The following is an 11,609-nucleotide window of genomic DNA, read 5'->3' on the forward strand; positions in this document are numbered from 1 at the left end:
AATGTACTTTCGGGGTCTCGTCTGGGAAGTTCCTCGGTTTTATTGTCAGCTCCCGCGGAGTGGAAGCCAACCCTGAGAAAATAAAGGCGTTCATAGATATGCCTTCCCCCCGGAAGCATAAGGATGTCCAGAGCGTTACCGGAAGGATAGCTGCTCTCAGCCGCTTCGTATCCAAGGCCACCGACAAGTGTATCCCCTTCTTCAATGTTCTGCGAGGGAACAAGAAGTTCGAGTGGACCCCCGAATGCGAAGCGGCCTTCCAACACCTCAAAGAACATTTAACCCGAGCCCCCATTCTGTCAAAGCCGGTCGAAGGAGAGGCGTTGTTCTTATACCTAGCTGTGACTGAGCATGCAGTAAGTGCCGCTCTCGTCCGGGAAGATGGCCGTATCCAGCTCCCTGTGTATTACGTAAGCAAGAGGTTATTGGACGCCGAGTCCAGATATTCGATGATCGAGAAACTCTCCCTCTGCTTGCTGATCGCTTCACGGAAGCTGAGGCCATATTTCCAGGCGCACACCATCAAAGTACTCACCAACCACCCTCTCCGACAAGTCCTGCAGAAGCCCGAGTCTTCTGGCAGATTGCTTAAGTGGGCCATGGAACTAAGCCAGTTCGACGTCCACTACCAACCGCGTGTTTCCATAAAAGGTCAAGCTCTCGCGGACTTTATTGTGGAGTGCTCGGGAATGAATGACCTCCCAGAAGATCCTGTCCCGGAACTTCCCACCTGGAAGGTCTACGTAGACGGAGCCTCAAATGAAAAAGGAGCTGGAGCGGGGGTCATCCTAATATCTCCCCAAGGGCATCAGCTCCAGAGCGCCATCTGTTTCGCATTCCCAGCATCCAACAACGAGGCAGAACACGAAGCCATGTTAGCTGGGTTACGACTGGCCAGAGAAGTCGGAGCCCAAAAAATCGAAGTGTACAGCGACTCCCTACTTGTGGTAAACCAAATATCCGGGGAATACCAGACGAAAGGCGAAAGGATGGCTGCCTACGTGTCTCTCTCCCGCGACCTACTGCAGCATTTCAAAGGCTACCAAATCCGCCAGGTCCCCCGGGACCAGAACTCACTCGCGGACACGCTGGCCAAGCTTGCAACGGACCCGGAGATTGAACAGTATGGCTTAGTCCCCATCGGGCATTTAGAAGCCCCCAGTACTGAGACGCGAAGGATAAACGCCATCATCGACCATTCCCACTCCTGGATAGGACCCATCCTCAGATTTCTCACCACCGGAGAACTCCCCACCGATAAAGCTGACGCAAGGAGGCTCCAGTATCAAGCTCCCCGATACGTGGTTATGGATGGAAAACTTTACCGCAGGGGGTTTTCCATACCCTTCCTTAAGTGTGTTGCCGGAACCGAAGTCAGCACCATCATCCATGAGATTCACGGAGGCTTCTGTGGCGATCATACCTCCGGGCTGAGCCTCTCCAAAAAAATCCTTCGACAAGGATACTTCTGGCCCACCATGAAGAAGGATTGTGTGGATTATGTCAGGAAGTGTGAGCAGTGCCAGAGGTACGCCAAGGTTCCGCGAGCGCCGCCTACGGAAATTACCCTAATGACCAGCCCCTGGCCGTTCGCCGTTTGGGGCATTGACCTAGTAGGTTCCCTCCCCACTGGAAAGGGTGGAGTGAAGTACGCCATAGTCGCGGTAGACTACTTCACCAAATGGGCTGAAGCTGAACCTATGAACACGGTCACATCTAAAAAAGCACTGGATTTTGTCATCAGGAATATAGTGTGTCGTTTTGGGCTTCCACGGAAAATTGTGTCCGACAACGGAAAGCAGTTTGACAGTGAACACTTCACGAACTTCTGTGCTTCGCATGGAATTATCAAAAGCTTTTCCGCAGTCGCCAGATCCCAGGCTAATGGACAAGTGGAAGCTGTAAACAAAATATTAAAGACCACGTTGAAGAAAAAACTCCAAGCCTGCAAGGCTCACTGCCCGGAAGAACTTCCGCGAGTACTTTGGGCCTATCGCACAACAGAGAGAACTTCGACGGGGCACACGCCTTATTCCATGACCTTCGGTTGCGAGGCCGTCATCCCAGTAGAAGCTATGATCCCCTCTCACAGGCAAGACACCTACGATCCTACCCGGAACCATGCCCTCCTCCAGGAGTCCTTAGACATGATCGAAGAGCTCCGGGAGCAGTCGCAGGTCCAACTAAAAATGTACCAAGGCAAGATAGCCCGACACTTTAACACGAGAGTCCAGAGCCGTGCATTCGAAGTTGGGGACCTTGTCCTACGGAGATTATTTCCTGCTACGCAGGATCCGGGAGTAGGAGTCCTCGGACCCAACTGGGAAGGCCCCTACGAAGTCCAAGAAAAAGTGGGCCATGGGACGTATCACTTAAAGAGACTCGACGGATCTAAAGTCCCGCGCGCCTGGAACGCGGAGCACCTCCGCCGTTACTACCAGTAGGCCCCGGACCATCCAGTCGGAAGTCCTTGGTGAAAATAACAAAAGTGAAAAATGTGGAAATAATCCTCCCTGTTGTAAAACTAACGCCTAGCAGGCTATTTTAATGAAACACGGAGGGATTCACTCCGCTTTTACTGCACTTTTTATCCCTATGTTCAAAGCTGCGTTTTAACAAGTGACCACGCGGTCCGGAGACGTCCGGACCCCACGCTCACTTGGGGGGTATACATGGCTAAGGCTTAGCCATACGCCCCTTGAACAAAACGTACACAGAACACCACTTATGTGCTAGCATTGTGTTTGAAATATTTAAATTGCTTGAAATGTTTAAATTGTTAAGCTTAGGTTTATTTGTTGCCATGAACATGCTTGCATTACGTGTCATATGTGCATTATGTGCTTAAGTGAAAATTGCCACAGAAATGCCTGCCATTATGTATCATGAGAATTATCTCTTGTGTAGCCCAGCGATGGACGGGACTGGGGGTTGAGGCACGTTCATAGAGCTACGCCAAAACACCCCCAACTCCTTGACAAGTCCTTTGCAGAATTCTCCGCGAGCTCTGTAGAGCTTTGCTTCGCAAGCTCCAGCTCCGGGTCCCGCAAGGCGAAAGATGGCAAGATCCGCGAGCGCTGAAGAGCTTTGCTTCGCAAGCTCCAGCTCCGGGTCCCGCAAGACGAAAGATGGCAAGATCCGCGAGCGCTGTAAAGCTTTGCTTCGCATGCTCCAGCTCCGGATCCCGCAAGGCAAAAGATGGCAAGATCCGCGAGCGCTCTAAAGCTTTGCTTCGCGCGGATCTAGCCTCGCAGGGCTCCATGCCAGGTCCCTGAAGCCAGCCACCATGAGGTTCGCAACAACAATTAGTTTTGCTTCGCAAAGATCTAACCTTAAGTCTAGCGACGCTCACCAAAAGAACTCCCGTTCCAAACAATGGAACGACTCACCTTAGCAATCCCAGCGAACAGTATAACTACAAGTCCCGGGATTGGCTATTTGCCTCAGGAAAGATAAAGTACGGTGAAAGGAGCCTGGCCGTTGGAACCAGAAAACCTTCGTAACCTAGAAACTACGTGGGGAAAGACATCATCCGTTAAAGCTTCAAGTGTGAAGTGCATAAGTTTTGGCCGTTGGAACCAAAACCCCATACACCCCTACAACAGTTTCTACCGTATAAATGTCTACCCTAAGCGCAAAGATAAATAAAGAACTCGGCAGAAAAGAAAGGAGAATGCTATGATTATGGCAAAAATGTCCGCAATGAAAAACTCAAAATGAAAAACAATTAAAGATAATACCCCTTCAAGCATTGGGGGTAACTACAGCGTCCACGACCGCAGCTTCGGGGGCATCTGTTTCAGCTGAGGCTGGCGGAGTCGGCTCATTGGAAGGAGGGATTTGGTCATGAGAAGGTTCAGAGGTCCCCGCCTCTCCGGGATCTCCCGCCTCAGGAGCTTCAGCACGTTCGTCAATGTTATAAGTTTGGACGTACGCCTCTGGGCCCTGATCCCACACGAGTAGCTTCTCCCTCATGGCTTCGGCATCATCTCCCAGATAGCCTAACACCTCCGGGTTCACTTTCCAGAGTTGATGCATGAGGACCACATGCGATATATTAATAGTCCTGTTCAGTATCACCTCAGCATCCTCCTTCTCCTTCAACCGCTCCGCCTCGGAGGTTGCCAGCTGTGCTTCCGCGGCAGTTAGTTGGGCCCTCAATTTTTCCATTTCGGCCTTGGAGGCATCCCGCTCCCCATTAAGAGAATCAATCGCCTTGCGCTGCTCCCTATTTTGGTTCAGCACGGATTGCTTCTCGGTCACATGCCCCCTGGCAGTGAATTGCAAAGCCCCGATCTCTTTATCCTTCTCGGCGAGCCCCAACTGAAGCATAGACACGAGATCCCTGCTCCTCTTATGGAGTTGCTCCTCGTCGTGCAGCTTACTCTGAAGAGTGGAATATTCCTCTTGCCGCTTAAGGAGGAGATCGTTCTTTGATTGCAAGCGGGCTTCCAGGGTATCTTTCTCCACCTTGGCTTGGGACAGCTCTTCCCGGAGCTTGGAGTTTTCGGTCTTAATCCCATCCGACCGCTGTCTAAACTCATTCTCTGCCTTGGCCCGGTACTCTTGATATTTGGCAAGATATTTCTTCTCCGCCTCTTCTTCAGCCGTGCGCCGGGCCTGATCAATCTTCTCCGAAGCCCCCAAGGCCTGTTGGGTCAGTTTCTGTTTCTCCGCTTCCAGGGCCTGGCGAGCCAGTTGGCTCTCCTCCAGCTGAACCAGAGCTGCACCAACCTCCCGGAACGAGCGTTCCGCGATCATAGAGGCCTGCAAGGAAAGACAACAGAATGAGCTAAAGCAGGACCAAAAGACAGGTGGTCCCAAAAAATAAAAAATAAATAAACAACTGACGGCTTACCCCGGACAGTTGCTGCTTCACAGCGTGTGTCAGCAACAGCGGATCCTTGCTGCTGCTGATGGCCCATTTCTCAGAATTGAGCTCGCATAAGCTCAGGGCCATGTCCTCCATCATCTCAGCTCCGAACGGCGCCAATGCACGTCCGAGCCTAGGCACCAGCCTCTTCTCCAAGGCTGGACCATCCAGAACCGCTCCGGCCGGGTGAGGAGATCTCACCCCCTCGGCCAGCTCAGCCCTCTTCACGGCAGACAAGTTATCTGCCCTTCCCTGAGTAACGGCCTTCTCCGCCTCTAGCCGCCTCTTCAAAAAACTATCGGCCCGTCTTACACCCTCCAGGAGGGCAGCGGGAAAACTGGTTGGCTTCCGCGGAAAGTGGAACTTCAGGCCAGGCAGGGGAAGATTGGTTGTCTGAGAAGACGGAGACCCCGAAAGGGTGGACCCCCTTTGGGCTGGAGGAGGAGGCAGCCGGGGTATTAAGACCCCGGTCTGTTGCTTTTGCTGCTGCGGTAGCAGAAGTAATTGCCCTTGTTGCTGCTGCTGGTTTGGATGTTGCTGTTGCTGCTGCTGCGGCGTTGGTGATTGTCTCTCTTGTTCCTGTTCCTGCTGTTGTTGTAGTTGTGATTGCTGTCGTTGCTGTTGTTGTTGCCTTCGACCGGGAGAAGAGTGTCTAAGGCGTTTGTTCTTAGCACCCTCAGCATCTTCTCCGGGACGCTTGCTCACCCCAGTTGTCCTCACGGGGAACACAAGCCCTTCCCCATCGCTACTGCTACTCGAGACCATCATAGTCTCGGAAGGCCCTTCAGCAGGGGACTTCTCTACCCTCGGAGACGCTTGCGCCTCGCCACTTGTCTTCTTGGGGGAGGCAGCCTTACCTCCCCTACCAGCCTTGGTCTTCCGTCCTTTCCCCATGGGCGGGTCTTGGCTGGTGGCAGCCTTCTTAATAAGCAAAGTAACCCTCCCCAACATCTTGGCTTCGGGATACTCTGCAAGAAACGTACAAAGCAAGGTTAACGAACCAACAAGAAATGAGAAAGAAGATAAGCGGAAGACAAGACAATCAGCAACATAAAAGTACAAGCAAGCCCGCCAGCAGGGAACAAGAAACAAGAAAAAGAAAAGTTTGAAAGGGACGACCATGCACGAGAAACGTGGATGGCCTTCCCCGAGCAAAACAAAACATCGCTTCCTGCTCCAGGAAGCTCCCGTACTCCTTGAAGTCCGGGAAGAACATGCTGAGAGAAGAAGGGTCAACCATGATGACACCTTCTGGCAGACTACCATCACTCAGACACCAGAGGAGCTCATCTACCCTATCACAGTACCTGTCGAAAGGTATCCTACGCGGATCTAGCCTAAGGAAACGGGGATCAAACCCCATCTGAGAGGTCTGGGAAACCTCAGACAGGCTGGGGGTGTGGATCAATCGAAAACTAGTCTTACCTCTCCCGGAGGAACTAGCCCCCGGAGCCCCTTCGTTAGGGTAAGCCGCGGCGTGGCGAGCCTCGATCTCCTCTCCCTCCGGCTGGGGGTCGGGGAACCTCTCCGCCCAACTAGGAGATAGAGTATTTTCGTCCCGAGCGGCTTGGGTGATCACCTTAGACAGCTCCAGGGCAATCTGCTCCCGGATGTCAGCCGACACCTGAGTCTGCCCCCTACCACTTACTGGCTCGATATTTTGGAAGGAGGCGAGTAACCCATACTCCCTCAACGATTCGGAGGTCACAAGTCCCTCCACTCTCAACTCTTCCTCAGAAAGCCCTTCGTAGAACTTGGACCTCCTTATCATCTCCGCGCAGCGAGGTGTCCGCGGAACGACTTCTGCAAAAATCAAATACAAGCGTTAGAGATCCTCCCAAAAGGCAAATCAAACGCAAAGAAACAAAGTTGAAAAGGAAAAGAAGGAACACTTACCAGGGATTTTGAAGTCCAAAGATAGGGCTGGCACCCTCTTCAGCGGGAAGCCAGTCGTCAGGAACCAGTATTCCCGGAGGTCTGGAACCCTCGCGGTATGACAAGTGGGGCACATCACATCCGGGTGCCTTTCTAGCCTGTAAAACCCCACCTTGTCTGAGTGACCCCTCATAGGCTGAGACTTCAACCCATAAAAGTACAGCACCTCCTCCGGGGTAGGAGCTTCCAGTCTCCGGGACTTGCAAAAGATGAACCACCCCGCTAAGAGCTTGTACCTGGGAGGAATTAACTGGAAGGGGGCAATCCCCGCCTTCACACAGAAATTGGCGAAGTAACTCCTTAGGGGCAAGTGCGCTCCGCACACTATGTGTGCCCAGCTCCAGGCACCAAAGCCCTCGTGGCTCTGGCTAGCTGACTCGCCCAGCACCGACAGACGGTGCCACATCAGACCTGGGATGTTCTTCAGGCCTGCCTCAGAGGAATACAGCTCCAGCATGCCATAATTCCTGAAAAGGTTCGGTTTTTGGTCCATCTCCCAGATGGAACTATTGGAGGTTGGTGGGCTAGCCGCGACCGCTTTCGCCTTTCCTTTCCCCTTTCCACCAGCGACAGGAGAGCCCTTCTCTTGGGCAGATTCAGCCTCCCCCGCAGCAAGGAGTTGTTCCTTCGAGATGTTCGTCACTGGACAAAAGAAAAGAAAGAAGAAAACACTCTAAGCAGTCAGCACCCTTGTCATACCCTAGTGGTATCAAAGGCGTCGGGGAGACCCTCCCCGAAAATTGCTTGGAGAGGCTCCCACCGAGCTTGCCGAGGGATTGGCACCATGCCACCCGAAGGACAGCAAGGAACCAGACTCAGACCCCGAGCCTAAGCCCGCCAAAAGAAGTGTTTTTCCAGAGAAAGACACCCTAAAGGCGTTCATGCTTATGCCCTAAAACAGCAAAACAAGGGACGACTTTCCAAACGCAAATCGCCAAAACACGCAGAAAAGGCTACTTATCGACTCACAATCAATCACATGCCTACCAAAGCCCTATTCACACATGCACATAAGCAATAATGGCAGAAACCTCTACTCTAACAACTACCAACAACCTAAGGTTTGGGAGGAAAGAGCAAAGTAGAAATACTTACTGATATTCGGGTAGGTGGAGGTTGAAGGAGTAACTGGATCACTGCACAGCACGATCGCGAGAAGTAAAAGCTGCAAAGATGAACGGCGATTCAAACCAGGAACTTCGGGGAATAAACCCACTGCCAAATCAAAAAGAAAAGTTTCCAGATACTTACCAAAAGAAATGGCAAGTTCGGAGGAACGTAAGCTGGGAAGCCTGAGAGTTCGAAGGTTTGGAAATCTGAAAATCCTAAAGATGGAGAATCTGAAAGCGTAAAGAGGAAGAAAGGTCCTTTCCCTCGTTTTTATAGCAGGGAAGAGGCCGTTTCGAATTCCTCAAATGGACGGTCCCGTTCTTCCCATTCCGTGTGCATCAGATCCAACGGCTGGAGAGGAAGCGACGATCCTATTTATGACTCCTCGGATGGGAATAAAGTATTTATTTCCCATCATTACACCACCTCGGGCCCTGAGTACCATTAAAAACCGTCAAATCATTGGTCAGATGACTGACGCACGCATCCTCAACCAGTCGCCTCACGCACACGTCTTGGTCGCAGAACCATTCCCAGAATGACACGTGATCCTTGCCGCACTTGAGTACTTGGTCTCAAACAGAAGAAATTCCTTTTCTCTTTCATACTAATACTCAGGCGGGAAAAAGGAACCTTTTCGGGAACACAGAAGGTGCCCCCTCGCCTAGTCTAAGAAACTGATTGTACAAGCTCCCGGATCTCTCAAAGCTCCGCGACCTTGGGGGGTAAATGTTATCCAGATTTCCGGATAGCGTTTAGATTGATGACTTCGGAGAAGCAGAATTATCGATGTCTTTCACGGTAGGTGACCAGAGCTCGCGGATGGACAGAAAGGCTTCGCCTCCCCTGTTTGATATCCGGATTACTCTTCCAAGCAAGCACAACACGGAAACTCATTGACTCTCCCGGACTCCCGAAGGATACCCCTCGGGGAGGCCCCTTCCAGGAGAGGCCCTTCGAGTGGTCTCCGCGGAAACAGTTCCGTGCCTCGCACAGAACAAAACCGAACTGTCGAGTCCGGGAGAGGGCATATTTGGAATGATATCCGTCTGACACAGGATCCCGCCTGACACGCCCGTCAGGACAAAGCCGCACACATCCCAGCACGCCTAAAGGTACCTTTTCGCCTATTGTTCCGCTGACAACTTGGAAAAGACGGCTGACTTTGTGTGTTCCCCATACTTTCACGTAAATATATCCACATAGAGTCTTGTAGCCATGCGACTACAGTAATTGTATCCCCTATTTATGGCTGGTGTAATTAAGACCCATGTACGTGGAGAGAAACCCTAATCCGAAACCCTAGCTATAAAGGCCCCTTCATTTTACAAGAAGAGGGGGGACCGAGAGATCGCATAGCAAAAACTCTACCAAAATCTCTCTAGCTTCATCTTCTTCAAGAGAACCCGAGAGAAACATTGTGAGTGTGTGAAGCTCTTATGCACCAGCCATCTTACTGTAACCTTTTCCAAGTATAATAACATCGACTCGTGGACTAGGGCTTGTTAACGCCTGAACCACGTAAAAACACTGTTTGTTTAGTTACATTTCTGTATTTCTACGGTTCTTATCTTTTTATTATTCTGTTAGTTATTCGTTTCCGAAAAACTCGGTAAACAATGCCATTAAATGATTATATGCATGTTTATGTGATATATATTATAATATGATGTTAAATGCATGCATGTGGGTCCACATTTGATTACAGGTGTATTTTGGTAATTTGGCCCGTTGAGGGCATATTTGTATATTTTGGTGCATGCTTGTGATTAATTGTTGAGGCCACATTATAATGTGGATTTGTTCGAGCTATTCGGCATGAGACGATCTCTGAATATAAACTATCGGTTTGGTCATAACAGGTTTAAGCTCAGGGCTCGAGGTGAGTCTCGGGGTATTTCGGTGATTAGAGCGTTACCGGGAATTAAAGGGTAACAAGATAAGAATAATTGGTATTTGAGAATATTGAGAATAGTGGGAATTGGAGAGCGTTAATTATGATTAACGAGATAGGTTAAAAATGGTTGTTTTACCCTTGGGAGTCTTTAGAAGCTTTTAAATGACCTAGGGGCATTAAGGTCATTTGGCATGGATATATATGATTTATTGGCTGTAGAAACCTGTAGAAATAATAGAACAAAACAGAGCCAAGCTTCCTCCCTCACGTTCATCATTTTTCCTCTTGCTTCCTTTGAAGTTTGTGATCCCAAATTGGAGAATCAAGCTAGGAAATCAAAGCTTGGAGGTTGTAGACTTAGTTCATTCATTGAAAGGGATTCAAAACCAGTTTGAGGTAAGATTTTATCCATGAAACCTAGGTTATGCTCTGTTTTCTTATAGTTTATAGCCTATAGATTTTGATATAAATAGTTGGAATCAATGGAAGTTTTTGGAAGAAGTTCACTTGGGTTTTGATGGTTATATGGTGGATAAGTTGTGGTAATAATTGTTGGCATTGTTTTGTGATATTGGGAGAGTTTTGATAAGGTTTTGAAATATGTTTGAAGGAGAAAAATAGAGGTTTTTGGTTGAGTTTTTGGTGGGGTCACGGCTCTATTCTAGAGCGCTGCGGCACAAGCTTGTTGAAGAAGAAGGTGGTGCTGAAGAGGCCTAAGGGCCGCGACGCTTGGGGAAGGGCCACGACGCTTGAGGCAGGTGCTTAAGGCGAGTTGCCTCTATTTTTTTGGGAAGGGCCGCGGTGCTTGGGTAAGGGTCGCGACGCTTGAGGGCCATCTTGGCCAAAAGTGTGCTTTTGACTTAGGGATTCAAACCTTAGGCCTCGAGATCGATCCTACTACCCAGTTTAGTGGGATTCGAAGTCCCGGAGGCTAGGTCTTGGTCCGAGAATATTTTATTATTCATTTATTGATGGAATCCCATAATTGGTTATGACCAGGTAACCGCTAAGGGACAAAAATACAGATCATTCTTAGGGGTCGTTCTTATATTAATTCTCATTCGAACCAGAGGTAAGAAAACTACACCCTGTGTATATCACATGCATAGTTGTTGTTGAGGCATGTTGATTGGTAAATGTGGACATTGATTGCATATTAAATGCTTATCAGAGCTTGCTTACTTGTGTATGGTACTGATTAGTCAAGGACGACACTGGTCGCGTATTACTGACCTGAGAGTCAGAACGGCATAAGCGTCCTGAACGCAGGGCCGATAAAAGATTAGATCTAGTCGATATCAGCGTTGAATGACTCTAGGGGAGTTAATGCTGGACCGACCCTAAGGTCGATGAAACTTATAAGCCCTTGACTAGTCTAAGACTAGTTACTCAGAGCCAAGGCCAAAGGCCTAGGTGACAGCTTGTCACATGGCTAGGGAGCAAAATCCCATGGTTATGACTCTATGGTCATGAGGTAGGTTATGTTGGTGACTAGTCATCAAGCACCTATCATGTTTAAGCTAGTGAATTGATCACTTATTTGTAAAGCCCCGGTGACCCTATCATCACATGGCTGGAGGGAACGGAACCCACCTTAGTGACTTTTGCGACTGTCACTCATCTGTTTTGGACTGAAAGTCCTGAATGATGATTATGATCATTGTTGATACTATATTCATGATATATTGTGTTTTCTTGTTGGGCTTTGTCCATGGGTGCTATGTGGTACAGGTAAATGGAAAGAGAAGCTCACCCAGCCTTGAGTGGAGAGCTTAGGTGGTGCTGTGTACATAT

This window comes from Humulus lupulus, chromosome 1, assembly GCF_963169125.1.
Source record: "Humulus lupulus chromosome 1, drHumLupu1.1, whole genome shotgun sequence".
Classification (NCBI taxonomy): Eukaryota; Viridiplantae; Streptophyta; class Magnoliopsida; order Rosales; family Cannabaceae; genus Humulus; species Humulus lupulus.